At 45.7% G+C, this 8,856-nt stretch overlaps 1 long non-coding RNA gene across 3 annotated transcripts; it reads right to left on the reverse strand.

Moving 5' to 3' along the window:
• Positions 1–15: 15 nt before the first annotated feature.
• Positions 16–8,488, reverse strand: LOC309620222. Of its 3 annotated transcripts, none has more exons than XR_014239465.1 (3): positions 7,671–8,488; positions 3,110–7,373; positions 16–2,408 (listed from the first exon to the last, which is right to left on the reverse strand). It is a non-coding gene; the product is annotated as an uncharacterized lncRNA (long non-coding RNA). The 3 variants fall into 3 exon arrangements; XR_014239466.1 differs by lacking the exon at positions 16–2,408 and having other exon boundaries at positions 2,415–7,104; positions 7,259–7,373; XR_014239467.1 differs by lacking the exon at positions 16–2,408 and having other exon boundaries at positions 2,415–3,253; positions 3,713–7,373.
• Positions 8,489–8,856: the final 368 nt, after the last annotated feature.

Genomic DNA, 8,856 nt, shown 5'->3' on the forward strand with positions numbered 1-8,856 from the left:
AATAAGAGGTCTGGGGATACCTTCATAAAATCCTATTCTTGTGGTTGATAACCAGTATGTTATGTGGTTTACTACCACAGTGATGCATCTGGTAAGTAAGTGGAAGCTGACACGAAGTTTCAGAGGGTAGGTTTGGGTGTTGAAACGATTGGGAGGAGCTACCGGCATCTGTGGGCTGAGGGTTACAGGGAGGCAAACACTTTCTAGCAGAGAGTTAAATAAAGTGGATTTTCCATAATTGTAATTTCCCTGTGAATTAAGGGAAGCTTGAATGTTGCTTTCTCTGGAAACTTACAAAGAATCCTTGAGTGTTTTAGAGAACACATACTGAAGGCCATTCTGTTACTGGCTTTGAGCTTGACGCAACACACCAGTATCGCTTGATAGCTGAGGTTGCCCACGCCTAGAGGAATGAGGGGAATCCAACTGTGCTGACTAGACGGATCTTCAGGATATGCTGTCAATGGACGGGAAAAATTACGTGGGAAATGTTCATAGTGTGATCTGCCATGAGTCGCTGAACAAAGCCAGATAAGCCCATTGTCTTTGAGGCACTGAGGTTTTGTTTCCATGTCTGTCTCCCTCACCAGACTTTTAACTCCTTCTCAGAAGGCTGGAAACACACCCCGTTCATCCTGGTGTCCTCGGGGCAGAGGACCTGACACACGGTAGAAAGTCAGTCCACACCTGTGGAGCTGACGTAACGGGTGAAGGACTGGACCCAGTGTCTTAATGACGAGCGAGAAGGATGTCAGTCTGCAGAGGGAGGGAGGGGAATGCCACAGGTCTTAGGACCCAGGCAGCACAGTGACACCAGCCTACACTGCAGTACTGACGTCAGTTACATCCCTTAGGGTTCCAGGACTCAGCCATTTAAATACAGATGTCATTAACCATGAAGGTCTAACTTAGAAAGCCAGGAACCTTACGGCTTAGTTTTTTGTATGAACCTTTTGTAGCTGAGGCACCTGAGGCACCAATTCAGGCACAGCATACTCTGGTCACTACTCGTCCAGGCTGAGGCCGTGTAGGGATATTCAGGGCTCACACACAAGGAGGGTAATTCCGAGGCATACACGTATCCCTAGAAACAAAGGGTTCACGACTGCTAGGTTGCCCCGAGCAGGACATACATCAGGCAGGCAGGACAGCTCCCTGGGGCCCCAGTGTGGCCTCCCACCCAGGAACCTGCCCCCCTAGGACTCCCTGTCCAGTTTGAATAATCCATCGGAGGGAGGTCTTAGTTTCAGAGGCACTGCCTGGAGGCAGCCCGTTCCAAACAGTTCTGTCTGTCCAGGACCCCAGCGCATCCTCTTTCCAAGGGTGAGTGACACCTGGAGGTGCTCTGCATGCAACGTCCAGGGGCTGGGGCCACTCCCGCGGTCCCACAGTCAGAGCTCCCTCAGGTGTGACTGGAGCCTCAGCAGACAGTTTGCATTCAAAGTGCTCACTGGATTGGGATTGACATATATACACTAATATGTATAAAATAGATAACTAATAAGAACCTGCTGTATAAAAAAATAAATAAAATAAAATTCAAAAAAAAAAAAGTGCTCACAGCAGCTCTGAAGGCTGCACGGGGAGTATTCCTTTAGGAAACATAGAAAATTCCCAGGAACAGTTTGGACAGACAAGATCATTAATGTCCTCGCTCCCTCGCTACGCTTCCCCGCCAGGTGCCAGGGGTGGTGTGTTCTCCATTGTTATACAATCACTGTGTACAATCCTGAAATCAAAACTTTACATTTCTTTAATTATCTCCTAATGTCCCCCAAGCCTTTTGTATGGAAGGGCTGTAGGCAAGAAAGGCAAAAGTACTTTCATGGCAAAACATGTTTTATAATCTAACTGTAAAGACATTATGTTTCGCAACTGGCCAGGACAAAATCCTGAATGTTAAAAAATTTTCAAAATGGGTTGACACAACCTCCTGTCCTTTTGTCTCTCTCACTGATCCCGTGAGGAGGCTGGAAAAGCTCATGCTCTTGCACTGAAGAGTCATATGCCTAACGTCTCGTCTCAGTTGTCTCAAACATCCGGATGCAACAGCCACAATGTACAAAGCCATTTTTAAAATTCCCCCTTTTCCCTCTCTCAGGGACGCTTTACTCAAACCCCTAGCAGTAAACTGACACTCACCAGGGTACCGCACGGCGGCGGGGGAGCTCGGGCGCGAGTGCCGGAAGGGGCTGGGGCTGCAGCAGCAGCAGCAGCCGCCAAGTTGAAGAAAAGCCTGCAGAGCTTTTTCCCCTTCTTGCCTCTAGTTTATCTGAAGCTTTCTCCAGCCCAGAACCTGATTTTATTTGCTTTCTTCCGCTTGTAGGAGAGAGCAAGTCAAACTTTCAACATTTTTTGGCCGACCCAGAGTCCACCTTTTGTAAGGTTCGCATCCTTTTGCCCCAGGCCTGGAGGAAATAACAAACACCAAAGTCAGGAGCTGCCTGCACTCTCCCCGCCCCACCCCACCCCCAACATCGGGCAGCACAGCAGAAGCAGCCGAGGATGCAGTGCGCTAACTCTCCTGGATCTGGATCTTTTGTTTTCAAATTCTGTAAGTAACACCTATCCCAACAGTCAGTGGCTCAGCTGCTGTTTCATAGCACGGGTACATCCACAGTCACCAAGCACAAAAGGATCGTCATCCCTACTGCTTCATCCTCCCTTTACTCAAACAAGGCTTTCACCGTATTTCAGCGAGTCACAGTCTCGCTAGTGAATCCACAGCTGCCACCACTGTTTCAGATGCCCCAAGACCACCCTTGCTTTTGATGAGTTCCTAGGAGGACTCCAAGGACCTAGCACATAGTCATCCTCATGGCTAAGATTTACTGCAGCAAAAGGATACAAAGCCAAATCATCCAGGGGGAGAGGTGCACTGGGCAACATCCGGAGGAAACCAGCGCAAGCTTCCAAGAGTCCTTTCCTAGTAGAATCACGCAATTTGTCCCTCCGGCAACGGATCATGACAACGCGTGTGAAATGCTGTCCACCAGGGAAGCTCCTGAGAAACCCGGGGCCTAGCACATATCAAGATTTCAGGTTCCCAGGAGGAAAGCAGGTGTTTAGCATAAAACATACTGTTTGGACAGATGGAGGAGTAACCTACACTTCTGAAGGAGGCAACGGTGGGAAACCTCTTGAAATCCAAGTTCTCAGATGCGACGTGAGGGCCCACAAGCCAGCCCTTCTAAGGATTGTAGTCCCAGGCCTGCTATGTTAACTCTATTCTTCACAGTACTCAACAGCAAAGCTTCAAAATACATGACCAAGTCAGAACTGCAAGAACTGAAACAAACAAATCTACAAGAACAGCTGGAGACTTCAACAATCTCAGTAATACACAGAACGGAGAGAAAGCAAATTAGAATGCATGGGTGAACCGAATGTTCTCACAAGTATAGAACCCTCCACATAACAACAGCCGAATATACCACATTCTTTTCAAGTGCATATGGAAGTTTCACCAAGGTAGACTATATCCTGGGTCATAAAACAAATATGACCAATTGCAAGATAATTGCAATCATACAAAGAATGTTATCTGACCAAAAGAGAGAAACCCCCAATAAGTAAGCCAAAGTTAGGAGGAAAATCTCCGAACACAAGGAAATTAAATCACATACTTCTAAGTAATCCATGGGCCAAAGAGCAAGGATCAAGGAAAGTTACAAATTAATTTAAACAAAATGAAAATGAAAAAACAACCTACCAAAATCTGCAGGATGCAGGTACAGCAGTGCTTAGCCGTAAATGTACAGCATCAAATGCTTGTATTAGAAAGAAAAAAGAACCCAAATCAATAATGAAAGCTTCCACCTTAAGAAACTAGAAAAAGAAAATCCAAATAAATTCAAAGCAAGCAAATAAGGGAAATAGAGATTGGAACAGTTATCAGAAAAAGAATAGAGTTAATCAACGAAACCCAAAGCTGGTTCTTTCAAAAGGTCAATACAAATGAATAAACTTCCACCCAGACAGACAAAAAAAAAAAAAAAAAAAAGCAAGATAACTGAAGACACAACTTACCAACATCAGGAATGAAATAGGTTACAGATCCCACAGAAATTAAAAGGAGTCTATGAATAATTCTACATAACTACTTTTGGCAATTTAGGCGAAATGGAACACACTATCAAAGCTCAGCCAAAAAGAAACAGATCACCTATTTTTAAAATCGAGTCTGTAGTTGAAAAACTTACAGAAAAGGCATCTCCAGGGCCAGATGGTATCCCTGGAAAATCCTACCAAACATTTAAGAAGCAATAACAGCAATTCTACGCAATCTCTTCAAGGAAACAGAAGAGAGGGAACACTTGTTGAATTATTTTTTCAGATTAGCATTACCCTGATACCAAAGTCAAACAAAGACAGTAGTAGCAAATCAAATTCAATACATAAAAAGAATAATACACCATGACCAAGTGACGTTTATCCCCGAACTGCAAAGCTGGTGCAGCATTAAAAAAATCAATCAATCAAGCCACCATAGTAGCATACCAAAGATAAAGAACCACATGATCGTTACCTGTTGACGCAGAAAAAGTATCTGACAAAATTCAACAGTCGTTCATGATGAAAAACATTCAGCTAACCAGGAGGAGAAGGGAGCTTTCTTAACCTGATACGGAGCATCTACAAAAATACCTGCCCCTCCATCCTACTTGATGGAGAAAGACTAAACGCTTTCTCCCTAAGATCAGGAACCAGGCCAGGAGGATAGCCAGTCTTACTCCTGCTATAAGTCAACATTGTACTGGAAGTCCTAGCCACTCCAGTAAGAAAAGAAAAAGGAATAAATGGTTTAGAGATTGGGAAGGAGGAACTCAAACTGCTCCCATCCACCGATGACATGATTATCTACCTAGAAAATCCCATGAAATCTATTAACAAAAACTCCTATAACTAAGAAGGGAGTTTAACAATGTCGCAGGATACAAGCTCAACACAAAAAAAGTCAGGCATATTTGCCTGTACTAGCAATGAACAATTAGGAAATTAAAAAAAAAAAAAAAAGACTTGTGCATACCATTTATAATAGCTTCCCCCAAAACCTAGCGAAACATAAGCAGGATCTGTATGCTCAAAACTACAAAATGCTGAGGAAAGAAATATAAGAAGACCTAACAAAATGGAGACACATACTGCGTTCATGTGTTGAGAAATTCAATATAATTAGGATGTCAATAGTCCCCAAATAGATCCATCAATTTCATACAATTCCAATCACAAATCCAGGCAAGGATTTTTTTGTACATATAGACTAACTGATGGTAAAATTTCTGGGGTAAGGCAAAGGAACTAGAATAGCCAAATAATTTTGAAAAACAAAGTTGGAGGACTAACACCAACGTTACAATTTACAATGCAGCTTCAACCAAGATATGTAAGCAACTAAGTGGCCATGGAGGGGATGAATGGACATAGAAAATGTGGTGACACATACAACGGAATATTATTCAGCCACAGAAACGAAGAAAATCCTGCCTTTCGCAACAACATGAATGGACCTGGAAGGCTTTATGCTAAGTGAAGTAAGTGAAAGAGAGAAAGACATCTTGTATGTTCTACTTATATGTAGAATCTAAAAAAGTCAAACTCACAGAAACAGAGTTTAGAATGGTGGTTGCCAGGGGCTGGGGGAAACGTTGGTCAAACGGTACAAACTTCCAGCTATAAGATGAATAAGTTATGGGGATCTAATGTACAGCATGCTGAGTATAATGAACAAAACTGTATCATATATTGAAAGCTGAGAGGGTAGATCTGAAATGTTATCACCACAATTTTTAAAAAGGTAATTCTGTGAGGGGATAGAGTGCTAACTAACCTTATTGTGGTAATCGTTTTGCCCTATCTACGTGTATCAAATCATCACACTGTGCACCTTACACTTACATGCTATATGTCAATAATACCTCAAAGAAGCTGGAAAAGATAAAAGAGTCCCCAGTTTTTCCAGTGGGAGAGCCCTCCAGCTATATTCTGTGTCCCCCTGACATCTCCCCACCATTCTTTAACTTTCCCTTATTACTGACATGACAAGTTGAGCCTGGCTCATTAATCCTATCTCTCCTCAGCCTGGGAACCCATCATTTAGTGGAGAATGGTATTCAGAAGCTAGGATCTAGCGGTAGGTGTACTTATTGTCATTGGGATGTTGCTGTTTTCAGGAAATTTGGAATATATGTGTGAACACAATCACACACACACACACACACACATTTCCATATTTCTATATCAGTCTATCCACATATGCACACATATCTATTGAAAACCAGGAGTTCTCACGGAGACCTTTAGTTCCAGTAGAACCCTTCAGAAGTTGTTCCAGTTTACCTCCTTTCCATATTGGAAATTCCCTCTTCCAAAAGTGACAGACGTGGCTCCCACCATCCTTATACATTCACTGAGTTGACAAATCCCAATGCATATAAGCCATCCCTCCTCCACAAAGAGGTCCTCCCCACGTGCTATGCTGAACCATCCCCTGCCCTTGACTTCCACACCTCACTCAAGCCTGAATCCCTGAGCCAGTTAGCCTCCTCCCCACAGAACCCCCAGGGACATCCTCCTTACCGCCTTGGGCTCTGACCTCCCAAATTGGGATGCCCCTACGCGCATATACTTGCCTTGCCCAGCAACACCTAATGGCTTCAGGACTGAACTGCTCAGGCACAAAAGAGAAGAGCAGGGAAGGGAAAGAAAGGGTAGGGACAGGGGAAAAGTGAATATATCTTAGTACAATCAGTTAATCAAGGTGAACTGGGCCAAATCCAAGCAATATGATGAAGCCAGTGGGTTTTTTTCTCACTGTCCTCCAGCTTCCCCTTCCTGTCTCTCTCCTTTGCCCCAGTTCCTTTCTCATTCTTAAGTCCTGCCCTCCATCAAGAGTAGCAATGTTATGAGGGGCATGATTCCCATATTATAACTGATCTCCGCTGGTTGGCTGACATTCAGTGTGGATGGTGTCCTCCCCGCAGCTCTTACACTCAAGCCCTCTGTCTCTCATGATGGACTAGAAGGTTTCACCCCTCTTCAGTAATTTCAGGTGTAAGCAGGAGAGAAGGTGCAGGGCACATCTTGGAGCCTCGGGTCCTTCATCTGTGAAATGGGGATGACCACAGATTGTGGGACAAACACAGAGAGCAGCACCGGACACCTTTCAATGAGTGCGGCGTGCCAAACCCAGTGCATCACAGGACTCCTTGATATCCAGGAGCACGCCAAGTAGACTGCCCCGCCAGGACCGTGGCACCTGCTGTTCCTTCTGCCTGGAATGCTCTTCCTTCAGGTAATCCCATGGCGTGCTCCCTCACTTCCTCCAGGTCTCTGCTCATTCGTCATCCTTCAGGGAGACTTTCCCTGATTACCTTGAATAAAATAATAACATCATCTCCACATACCCTTTCCCCTGATCCAGCCCTATCTTTCTTCATACATAGCACCTGCCACCCTTGATTTATTTATTGACCAACGCCATGAAATGAGAGACTTTGTCAGTTTTGTCCTGTCACAAACTCCTCGAATAGTACTCAGGTACATGGCAGGTGCTCAGAAAACATTTTCTGAACCATAGCTGGGAGCCAGGCCCTTTACACACACTGCTAACATGCACAGGTACCCTCCAAGGTGGGCACTGGCCCCATTTTATTAATTATGATACGTACTGAGACTCCAGGAGACAAGTGACACCCTCAGCAACGCACCATCAGCACGTCGGGTTCCAGGCTTCGGAATCATATCTGCCGGGTTTCCAACTCCCTCAGTTCCTGGACAGAGACCTCACAGCCAAAATGGTAAGAGATTTTACTACTGACACACAGACCCCAAACGGCTCAGATACTTTACACCTTTAGACAAACCCCTTCCTAAAGCAGCTCAGAGACATCACACCTTGGGACCCAGAATCACAACAGTTCAGAGGCCTCACACTCTGGGGTTCAGACTTCTACATTAGGGTCTAACACCCAGTGACTCTAACGCCCAAAAGCTCAGAAAATGCACACCCAGGTCTACAAGGACACAAAGCCCTACAGACTTTGTACCATGGCTCACCAAAATCCACTCAGATAAAATATCCCATTCACCAAAATCTCCCCAAAATGCTCAGAGACGTCAAATGTACTCAAACAGCACCTGGCATGTCAGACGTAGCGGTACACATCTCCAAACTGCACGACACATGTTACTTCCCAGGGAGAGACACCAAAAAAGTTTAGTGACCTCTCCTTGGGCTTAATTATATGAATCTGCGCGACTGACCCTGCGGTACCACACGCCCCAGACTGAGTGAAGGCTAAACAAGACTGTAAGAGCTCGCGGAAAGACACCACCATCGTCACCCTGCACAGCCAGCGACTGCGCCGAACCTCGCCACCGACCCGGGCAGCTAATCAGCCCCTTACGGATAGCCAGTCTTGGAGTAGTCAAACTCGGAGAAAAATGTAGACTCTGAAAATGCCCGCGCGCACACACGCACACGCACACGCACACCTTTCACCCTGAGCGCCAACTCGGCGACCACTGTGCCTGTCCCAGACAGACAGCCAATGGGAACTGGGCAGGTGAGGAGGGCGGGGCAGGAATAGCGGGATTTCCGGCGCCGCTTGACGCCCCGGAAGAGTTTATTCCGGCAATCTCGCGGCGACCAATCACCGCCCAGAACGCTTTCCCGATTTCGACCCCGCCCCCCACACGCATCCCGGAGCCAATCTCTGGCTCCGTTGCTGTCCCCACCTGGATGTGACCATGCAGAAACGAAGGGGTGAACCTGGAGTAGATAGAAAAGAAGGCTGCAGGCTGAGACCCGGTGTCCAATCGGCCTCGAATGTGCCGGGAAGATGGAGCGGTTAC

Source organism: Balaenoptera borealis, assembly GCF_965194805.1.
Source record: "Balaenoptera borealis genome assembly, chromosome: X".
Taxonomy (NCBI): domain Eukaryota; kingdom Metazoa; phylum Chordata; class Mammalia; order Artiodactyla; family Balaenopteridae; genus Balaenoptera; species Balaenoptera borealis.